Raw genomic sequence first — 10,113 nt, forward strand, 5'->3', positions numbered from 1 at the left:
GGTTTCCCATAGGAATGCATTGAAAATCAATTAATGCGTTCCTAGGGAAACCGTCTTCAGACCAGGTCCGGGGACAGTCTGTCCCCGGACCTCTTCTGAAGGCTGGGGGGGACGGGACAAGGGCTTTTCTTCCCACCCCCAGCATTTTAAAAAACCCCGGGACTGCGGAGGACTTCTCCGCTGTCCGGGCGATCTTAAAATGCTGGCGGGCGGCATTTTAAAATCGCCCCGGGACAGCGGAGGACTGGGATGGGATGTGGCGGAGGGAAGAGAGAGATATGCTCCTCTTTCTGTTTCCAAGCTTCGAGTTATGAAGAGGGGGGAGACAATAAGCCCTCACTCCTCCCCCAGTAGCCTAGAGCTGGAGAGAGAAGGCAGAGAGTTGCTCTGCCTCTGCCAGGTGCAGTGCGCACTCATTTGACACAGAACTAAACCACAACAGTTCAGACCTGAAGGGAAAGCAAAGGCATGCCTGGGTCCCACAGGTGTTCCAAGCTTGAAAGCGCTTTGGGTGCAGGGAGAAAGCCACACCTCCCATGCACAACTGCACGCTGAAAGGGGGGAAATTGAGACACACACACACACATTGTTAACTTATAAAATGCAGAACAATGTGGAAAAGTCAAATATAATATGCAACACAAATATATAGATAGATCACAACCTCCTAACGAATCTGAAATATTCAAAATATCCCAATTATTGAAAATTCAAATACCAACACAAACATCTCACACTCTGAGGCTATTTTTACAAACCCATGTTCATGCTTACAATGTTTCCTGAAGACAAAACTGTGCAACCACTGCAATGCATTTGTCCAAATGCAATCTTCTGTCTCATTATCTGACTAATGCTTAATTTCTCGATTGCTCCAAGGTCTCATACTTTCTTTTTTCTTCAACCACAGAATAATATCCCTACTTTCAATGTACAAATCTTAGCTACTACTAAGAGAAATGTGCTCTGTACCTTCTTGACAAGACTCCAAATGCCAAAAATGCTTCTGCTTTCGACTATAACTAAATAGTCATTCTTGGGTATTACTTACTATTTCATGCAAACCGGATCACATTTTTAGGAACGTCAACCACATTTCCAGGTATGTGCCTCTCAGACCACACGGTTGTGAGCCACCCCAATCTCCAAGTGAGATTCCAGAAGGTTCCATGTGCTTACCCAGGAATTGATTTCCTCAGAAACAGCAGACTATGGTGTCTTTATGATACTTCATGGGCAGGCAAATGAAGGCCTGGGCCGGATCCAGCCCAATCGCCTTTATTATTATTATTAATAATAATAATAATAATAATAATAATTTATTTATTTATACCCCGCCCATCTGGCTGGGTTTCCCCAGCCACTCTGGGTGGCTTCCAACAAAGTATTAAAATACAGTGGTCTGTTAAACATTAAAAGCTTCCCTAAACAAGGCTGCCTTCAGATGTCTTCTAAAAGTCTGATAATTCTTTTCTTTGACATCTGGTGGGAGGATGTTCCACAGGGCGGGTGCCACTACCAAGAAGGCCCTTGGCGCTGGACCTCAGTGTTCTAAATCCGACCAGTGGACGGTCTGGGAATCAGTGTGTTTTTACATGAGTAGAATGTGTCATTTTATTTAAAATGCATCTCTGGGTTATTTGTGGGGCATAGGAGTTCATTCCCCCCAAAAAAAAATATAGTCTGCCCCCCCAAGGTCTGAGGGACAGTGGACCGGCCCACTGCTGAAAAAGTTTGCTGACCCCTGTGATAGATGCTTTATTTACATATATATATATATATATACACACACACACAACTTGAGCTTGCAACTTGAACATCCAAGAACGTATTGCTTCTCCCATAGCCATAGCCTTGGATCCCAGCAGAAATCAAGCATGGTTCTGTCTCCCAGTTGCCCAGCTCACATCAGTTGCCTTGCTTCTAGCTCACATAACCCAACTCCCAACTCTGGCGTCTGTCTTTCTTACTACCAGCCATTGAGGGAGGGAGCCCACCCATTTGGTATCCGGCACAGAGACACTTCCTTTGTTACTTTAATGGCCCATACTTAGAGGGCCATTACCTCATCAGGAAGCTACTTCCACTATTCCAGGATCCATGCAGGAATTAGAAGGGAGCTCAGGCATACAGCCTACCCCCACCCAGCTGATAAGGCTATCTTTTCCAGCTGCCGCTATGGTTGAGAACCACTGTATTTCCTAAGCATCAAAGGGAAAGATACCAACTCAATCCAGTGCTCATGTCTTTCAGAATCAGAACACAGTCTTAACCCCCACATACTACAAAATAGGACTTACTTTCTAACATACCACATATAACCTCGTTCTTAAGACCTAATATGACCAGATGAAAAGCAAGGAAGTGGTCCCTGCATCTTAACAGGCAAAGCTGAGAAGTCATAACTGACGAGTTTCTCTCTTTTTTGTAACTATTAACAGTGTTCATAGTTGAAGCAAGTCGGAGTAAAATGTGCAAAGGTGCATTCTGCTGCATCTTTTGATGTCTCCCCCTTTCTCTTACAAAAGTTGTTTTCAGTTACAGATAGGTAGCCGTGTTGGTCTGCCATAGTCAAAATAAAAATAAAAAAATTCCTTCCAGTAGCACCTTAAAGACCAACTAAGTTAGTTCTTGGTATGAGCTGAAGAAGTGTGCATGCACACGAAAGCTCATACCAAGAACTAACTTAGTTGGTCTTTAAGGTGCTACTGGAAGGAATTTTTTTATTTTAAAAGTTGTTTTATTAATGGTGGTAAGCATTGTTCATGTGGTCCACTCATTAGTCCTGACCCACTAGTGGAAGCTCAGAAAATATGGATTACCTTAAAAGAAACCTCTCTTAAGATCACCCTCCTTCCTTACCAAGTTCCAACAACAGTATTCAAATATTATAATATCCGATCTGGCATTTGTCTGTACAGCTATCTGCCTTTGGGATGGAAGAGGCGAGAACCCCAACTAAAAATAAAAACCTCAACCCACAATTTTTATTTAGAAAGTGCATCGCTTACCATAATAGCTTCAAGAATGGACTTCTGAATTTGTACCATAAGCAGATGCAAAGACGATGTGGTGTCATGTACCCACCTCCCCAGAGAGTGTGAACTGTACCTCTAAGAGGAATGCAAACTGTCCTGACTCATCTCAATGGGGCATTTTCTCACTCGCCCTATTTTTCACACTTTATGATCCACAGTGGCAAATAATTTAAACACACTTGCTGAGAGCCCAGCATGCCACTTCTGCAATTAAATGCAAGAACTAACATCACATGAACAGAGCAAAACAGAAATGAGACAAACAGCCGCCAATCTCAAAGTCTAATGTGTGCTTTTCGCAAGGAGTCTTTGGTTTTGCAGCAGATTTGAGTTTGCAAATCTCAGCCTTTGAAGAAAATACAGAGCTCAGAAAGGACGGGCAATGGTTCCAGTCAGGGTTTGACTAATCTGGGCTTTAGCAAGCTGCAGAACCTCCATGAACCTTTCCAGCATCCTTCCATCCCCACCCCATCCGCAACACCCATCCCCAGTCCTAACCTTCTCTCTCTAGAGCCTTCCAACATTCAACCACCTCAATCCTCTATTGCCATACCACCACTGCCTCAATGGTGAAATGCTAAATATTGACAGAAAGCACAGCTAAGTGAGCACAAAGATAATCTGCATGATTTATTGAGCAACATAAATCAGACTCGTAAAGTGCAAGATTGGAGTTTGAGAGCAGAGATCACATGGACCCAAGTAACCTTGCAGTTAGCTACTCGCCAGTAATGGCTGACTAGCCATTCTTTCCAGGTGACTAACTCAAAAAGGTTAACTTTTGCAATAGGCATTTTAACGCTTGCCTGGAGTTTTTATTCTTGCATTTAGTTATCATATTTATTTATTTATTTATTTATTTATTCTGTTTTTGTAAGCTGGAAAAATTTATTCTGAAGGGCAGCATAATAAAAAAGGAAAAGAAAAACACCTGGGTCCTCTCTGTGGGGAAGAATGAATTTGTGTTTCTGCAAGGACACCTGAGCATTTAAGTTGAAGAAAAGGGTGTAACTATGTTAAAGATTGGGAGCAAAGGCAGACCCTTATGCAAGGTCACTCTTCCATTGGGTAGGTAGGCATGCATATTGAATTTCAAAGTGTCAGCCGGGCTATATCTGCACCACATCTTATCAAAAGGAGCAATTCTCATTTGGAATAATTTAAGAAAGGCACACCCACATTTTGATAACAAGCTCTAGCCAGTGTGCATGCCATGGTATCACACATCCATCCAAGCACTGAATGACAAAAAAATCTCCCAAGTCTGGAGGGTGGGGCTTTTGAGAAAAGTGGGTGGAGCAAAAATATGGAGCTGGCAACATTTCCAAGCCCTACTGGCTATATTCTGTGTGCTTCTACGACAGCCCAATGGCCACAGAAATGTTCACCCAAACACTGCTTTAGAGCGGGGTCAACACAAAAGCTTCCCATGTTTATTAGCAGGTCATCCATTACATTACACACAGGGTGTAACGCACTGCAAGCTTTATGTGGAGCTCAAGCTTGATTTGGTCTGCACAGGAGGATTTTAAAAGCTGAGATTGTTTTGTGAAACTCCATTCTGGCGGCGACTAATGATTCTAATCAAGAATTTGAAAGCTAGCTTCCATCAGCAGCAAGAAAGAAAGTGTTCCTCGGGGCATAAACCTCTACTGTACAAACAGCTTAGGATACTTCCCCCAGGGCAGTCAGTTTTTTCTTGCATGGTTGCACAGGCCAAAAGGTACATTCTTATCAAAATGGTAAAAAGGAGAGATGAGGAACCCCTGACTGTACCACTTGCAGATCTCACTGCTTTGTGATTTGCAGTCAGTGTTCTGTTGTCCAAATTCTGTGAACCAAGTGCATTTGAATCAGCTTATTTTGCATAATTTATTCCGCTTCTCCTAACCATAGCTAGGGTGCTGAAGACTTACATGGAGATGTTTTCAAAGGATCTACATCTCAGGGTTGTGTGTTCAAGCCCCACACTGGGCAAAAAAACCCTGCATTGCAGGGGGTTGGACTAGATGACCCTCATGGTACCTTCCAACTCTACGATTCTATGATTCTATGCAAGGTCTTTTCTGTGATGGTTCCCTGTTTGTGGGACAGTCTCTCCAGGGAGGCTCATAGATCTTTAGGCATCAGGCAAAAATGTTTCTCTACAACCAGGCATTTGCCTGATTAACATTCTATGGCCTTTTAAATGTGTTTGTGGGAAGGGGATTATTGGTTTGTTTTTTATGATGTATATTGTGTTCTCTTTGTACTTTTATGTTGTGAACTGCCCTGTGATCTTTGGATAAAAGGCAGTATACTTTTTTTAATTATGAATTTATTGATACCCTGCCTTTCCCACCACAGCAGTACACAATTTTAATAAATAAAATAGTAGCCGCCAGCTTCAGGATGGAGAGCCAGCCGAAGTATTGGGGATAAGCCTGTCATTGTATTGCTTATAATTTTAAGTAAGTCTGTATGTCACTAAATCCTTTATATAGGAAGCCTCATGAAATACCATTCATTGATAACAAGGCCATCTTTATTTTTCTTGACATACAGCAACACAAACTCAAACTAGCCTAAAGACTTACACTAACAGGGATGCCCCTCAACCTCAAATTAAAATTTGCCTTTATCAGTTAAAAGTGTGTCTCCGCAATCAACCAGCGAAATTGTTAGTTGATTAACAATTAGCAGTGCAATCCTATACACATCTACTGATCAGCAAGTTTCATTGAGTTCAATGCTACTCAACTACCAGGTAAGCATGTGCAGAGAATCCTGTTGCTCTAACAAGCCAACAACAGAGATCAACTTCTCACAAGGGGAAGAAAAACAGTAGAAGATAAGAGATCAGCTACCACAGCTTATTGGAACCAGGAGTTTCCTGACCACCATCACCAAATTACAGGCAGACATTTGCATATGCTGCTGGTTGAGGAAGCATCCCTCATGCCCACTTAGCCAGGGCAGATGCACACTTGGTAGTGGGATCATACTCCTGCAAGGGCTGACAATAAAATCTGGGAAGGAATCTCTCCCTATTCTAGTGGTAAAGAAAGGAGAAGTCCTCCCTAAAGACCCAAGATTTAAAAGCTCCAGTATGCAGCATGCAACATTCTCAGGCTATCCCTCACTTCCCAACCCGCTATTCCTACAAGAATAAATGAAAGTGTTCCAATATATAGCCAAACTGAGATGATGCAACTTGTCAGGTAATGGGAAAAGAGTGTTTCTTACCTAGTAATATTACATTCTCATGGGGATAGGGAGGAAACCAATTCAGCTGAAGATGAACAGAACTAAAATGGGCACTTGCTAAATATATTCATACCCAACAATGGGGAAAATATTCTGCATCTAATATTTTTTATTCATCCCCCCCAACTGCTATGAGGACTGGAATCTAGAACACTGTAAGAAGCTCTGAAACTTTCACTGGAAATGTTTCTTTGGCTCCTCACATTCTCTTATTTCTAACCCCATTAACTTACGTACAGCTTCTCGACTTCCTAGTGTGGAGTTAATACCTTTTGTCTATCACTGTGGAAAAAAACATCCCTTTACACCAACTGCACGTACCAAGGAAGGAACAGCTTTCTTGGGCATGATCCATGAAAAGGAGAGACAACAAATCATTAAAATAAAACAAAAAGCAAGGGCAGAAAGCACTTCAGAAGCCCAGACAGCAAGAAATCAAATTTGTAGGATCAAGAGTCAATTTTAAAATATCACACTTTACTGTTTTCAGGTACACATATCTGTCCTATCCTATCTAGTCTGATCTTTGTATACAGATGGTTGCAGGATGGGGAGAAATCCCCACAGTATCAGCACCACAGTAATTGGGGAGAGCACTCTTCAACTGTGCAGAAAATGTGTTCCTACATTTAGCTGGAACAAGGCAATCAGAACCTCCCATCCCACCATAGTCCTAAGAGACATGAGCCAACAGTGTGACGCGGCAGCTAAAAAAGCCAATGCAATTCTGGGCTGCATCAATAGGAGTATAGCATCTAGATCAAGGGAAGTAATAGTGCCACTGTATTCTGCTCTGGTCAGACCACACCTGGAGTACTGTGTCCAGTTCTGGGCACCACAATTCAAGAAGGACACTGACAAACTGGAACGTGTCCAGAGGAGGGCAACCAAAATGGTCAAAGGCCTGGAAACGATGCCTTATGAGGAACGGCTAAGGGAGCTGGGCATGTTTAGCCTGGAGAAGAGGAGGTTAAGGGGTGATATGATAGCCATGTTCAAATATATAAAAGGATGTCACATAGAGGAGGGAGAAAGGTTGTTTTCTGCTGCTCCAGAGAAGCGGACACGGAGCAATGGATCCAAACTACAAGAAAGAAGATTCCACCTAAACATTAGGAAGAACTTCCTGACAGTAAGAGCTGTTCGACAGTGGAATTTGCTGCCAAGGAGTGTGGTGGAGTCTCCTACTTTGGAGGTCTTTAAGCAGAGGCTTGACAACCATATGTCAGGAGTGCTCTGATGGTGTTTCCTGCTTGGCAGGGGGTTGGACTCGATGGCCCTTGTGGTCTCTTCCAACTCTATGATTCTATGATTCTATGATTCTAAGACAGAGAGGCTTGTCTTGGGAATTAGCTGGGAGAAGAGCACCTCAGTCCGGACTCTACAAGTTCCCTGGGGATGACTCTACTCAGCGGTGCCTAGAGGCTTCCAGTTGTCCACTGTTGGAAACAGGATGCTAAATTAGACAGACCTTGGTCTGATCCAACCAGGTAATTCTTAAATCCCCCATAATGATAGGGCAAAGGAACCAGCAATTTTCACATATTTACCCTAGATTTCTAAACTGTCCTAACCACAATTACTCAAAGAGAAAACAATCCTAGGAAATGATAATACCTTTGTTTCTGTTTTTGAAATGCAGATTAGCATGTATTAATGACCCCACCCTAGGCTATCCTCAACCGTCCAACAAGCTCCCAGAACCACAAGTGCAACAGCCCCTGCTGAAAGATGCTCAGGCTCAAGCACTTGCGGACCTCACAAATAAGGAGATTTACAGGTACCCTTCAGCCTCTGACACAGAAAGAGATCTCCTATGCAGCCTGGAAAAGGGGCAAAATATCCTACACACACACACACAAATCCACCATGATCTACCCCTCCCTGCCCCCCCTGGAGGGAGACACCCTCTCCGTTCTGCCCCCACCCCAAAAGAATCACTGCAGACCCTCAGCAGGACCCCTCCTTCCTCCCCACCCAACATCATATGCAAAAGAATATGCCAGAACACACATGGGGGGGGCGAGGGAAGATAACCTTTTTTTTTTTGCTAGAGTGCAAGAAGGGCCACATTGGAGGGGGGGCACCTTTCAAAGGACTGTCCTGCTTCGTTCACAGACTCACATAATTGGGGATGGGGGGATCTTTCTTTCTCCTCCCCCCCCCCAACAAAAGGAAACGTCCCAGTGGTCAACTAGTGCACGGGGGGGGCTCTGTGGGCGGGGTCTGCTCCCTTCAGGCCCAGGGGCGTCTCCACTGGCAGCCTCACCCAGGATGGGGCGCCTCCCCTCCCCCCCCCCATAGGCTGCCATACTATGCAGCTGCCTCATGAGGGGGGGGGCGAAGCAGCAAAACCCGCACTTCCAGAACCAGAGACCCCTCATTTTCTCATTTTATATATATGCCCCCCCTCCCCTCCCTTGAGGCTCCAAATAGGGGGGGAGGGGGAGTCGAGGAAGCCCCGCCCTCCCCCGTCTCCCGCCTCTGGGCCCTTTCCCCTCCCCCCACCGGGTCCATTCGGGACGGGGAAGGCGCCCCGCGCCCCTACGGCCACCCACCTGAGGAGGAGGCGGCAGCAGCCACCACCGCGCCTCCCTCGCCGGCCTCACACAGACAATATGGCGGAGGCACAAGGCTCGGCCGCCAGCCGCAGGGCCCAGAGCGAGGCTGGCCGGAAGCGGAAGTCGCTGCCGCGCCGCGCGCTCGGGCCTCTCTAGAACTCGGGAGGCTTCTCTGTGCGCTGACTGTCGGGGACGCATGCGCAGGACGCTTTCCAGGCGTTGCCTTCTGGGAGGTGTAGTTCTCTGAAAGGCAGGATTGGGGACCGAGCTGGGGGACTCTGACTAGCAACTGTTCAGAGGTGGGAGAGTATTATTATTATTATTATTATTATTATTATTATTATTATTATTATTATTATTATCACCATTATTATTGTTGTTGTTATTGTTATTATCATCATTATTATTGTTATCATTATCATTATTATTATCATAATCATCATCATCATTATTTTACCTATTTAGCTGGAAACTTGCAATGAGTTGTGGTCCATCTCACATTCCAAAGGCAGGAGAATTTGCTCACGCCATTAAGGAAAACTCTCTGATTCCTTAATGACCTAAGGAATGTTAATCCTCTTTTGTCTAGTTACAGATGGGTAGCCGTGTTGGTCTGCCATAGTCAAAATAAAAAAAATCCTTCCAGTAGCACCTTAAAGACCAACTAAGTTAGTTCTTGGTATGAGCTTTCGTGTGCATGCACACTTCCTCTTTTGTCTGTTCCCTAACTACCCATTAGTCTGAGTGTTCCTGCTAATTAGTCACCAAAAAACTCAAAAGTGTTTTTCCTAGGTGCTCCAAGAGCATTATTATAATTATAATTATTATTATTATTTTCCATCCTTCCTCCCAAAGGAGCTCTGGGCAGCAAACAGAAAGTGATGAAAACATATTCAGAATATCTTAAAAATAAGTCCAGTACAGATGTAGACTGAGAGAGAACTGGAAAGGCGTTTTGGAAGAGGAAGATCTTCAGTAGGCAGTGAAAAGGCAACAGAGACAGTTCGCTCCCCTTGATTGGTAGCTGTGACTCCTGCATTTCAGAGGGTTGGACTAGATGATCCTTAGGATCTCTACAGTTCTGTGATTCCTATACTGCATGAGACAGACCTCCTGGTATAATATGGTATCTGCAGGACTCCCTCACTTGCAGAGCACAGTGATAAATTGCGTATATAAAGTGCAGGGTGCTTGAGGACCAGGACATTCACAGGGAAACCAAAATGCTTGTTTACAAAGCTATTGTACTACCAATCTTACTGTATGCT

The 10,113-nt window shown here is 44.2% G+C and overlaps 1 protein-coding gene across 1 annotated transcript in view; it reads right to left on the minus strand.

Annotated features, from left to right (window-relative positions):
* Positions 1 to 8,971, minus strand: part of CSNK2A1 (casein kinase 2 alpha 1) — a 46,104-nt gene extending 37,133 nt beyond the window's left edge. The window contains exon 1 of the mRNA XM_082226337.1: positions 8,843 to 8,971. The gene's annotated coding sequence lies outside the window, so the exon portion shown is untranslated. The remainder of the gene's footprint in view (positions 1 to 8,842) is intronic.
* Between the last annotated feature and the right edge of the window lie 1,142 nt (positions 8,972 to 10,113).

Source organism: Podarcis vaucheri, assembly GCF_965113315.1.
Source record: "Podarcis vaucheri genome assembly, chromosome: 6".
NCBI lineage: Eukaryota > Metazoa > Chordata > Lepidosauria > Squamata > Lacertidae > Podarcis > Podarcis vaucheri.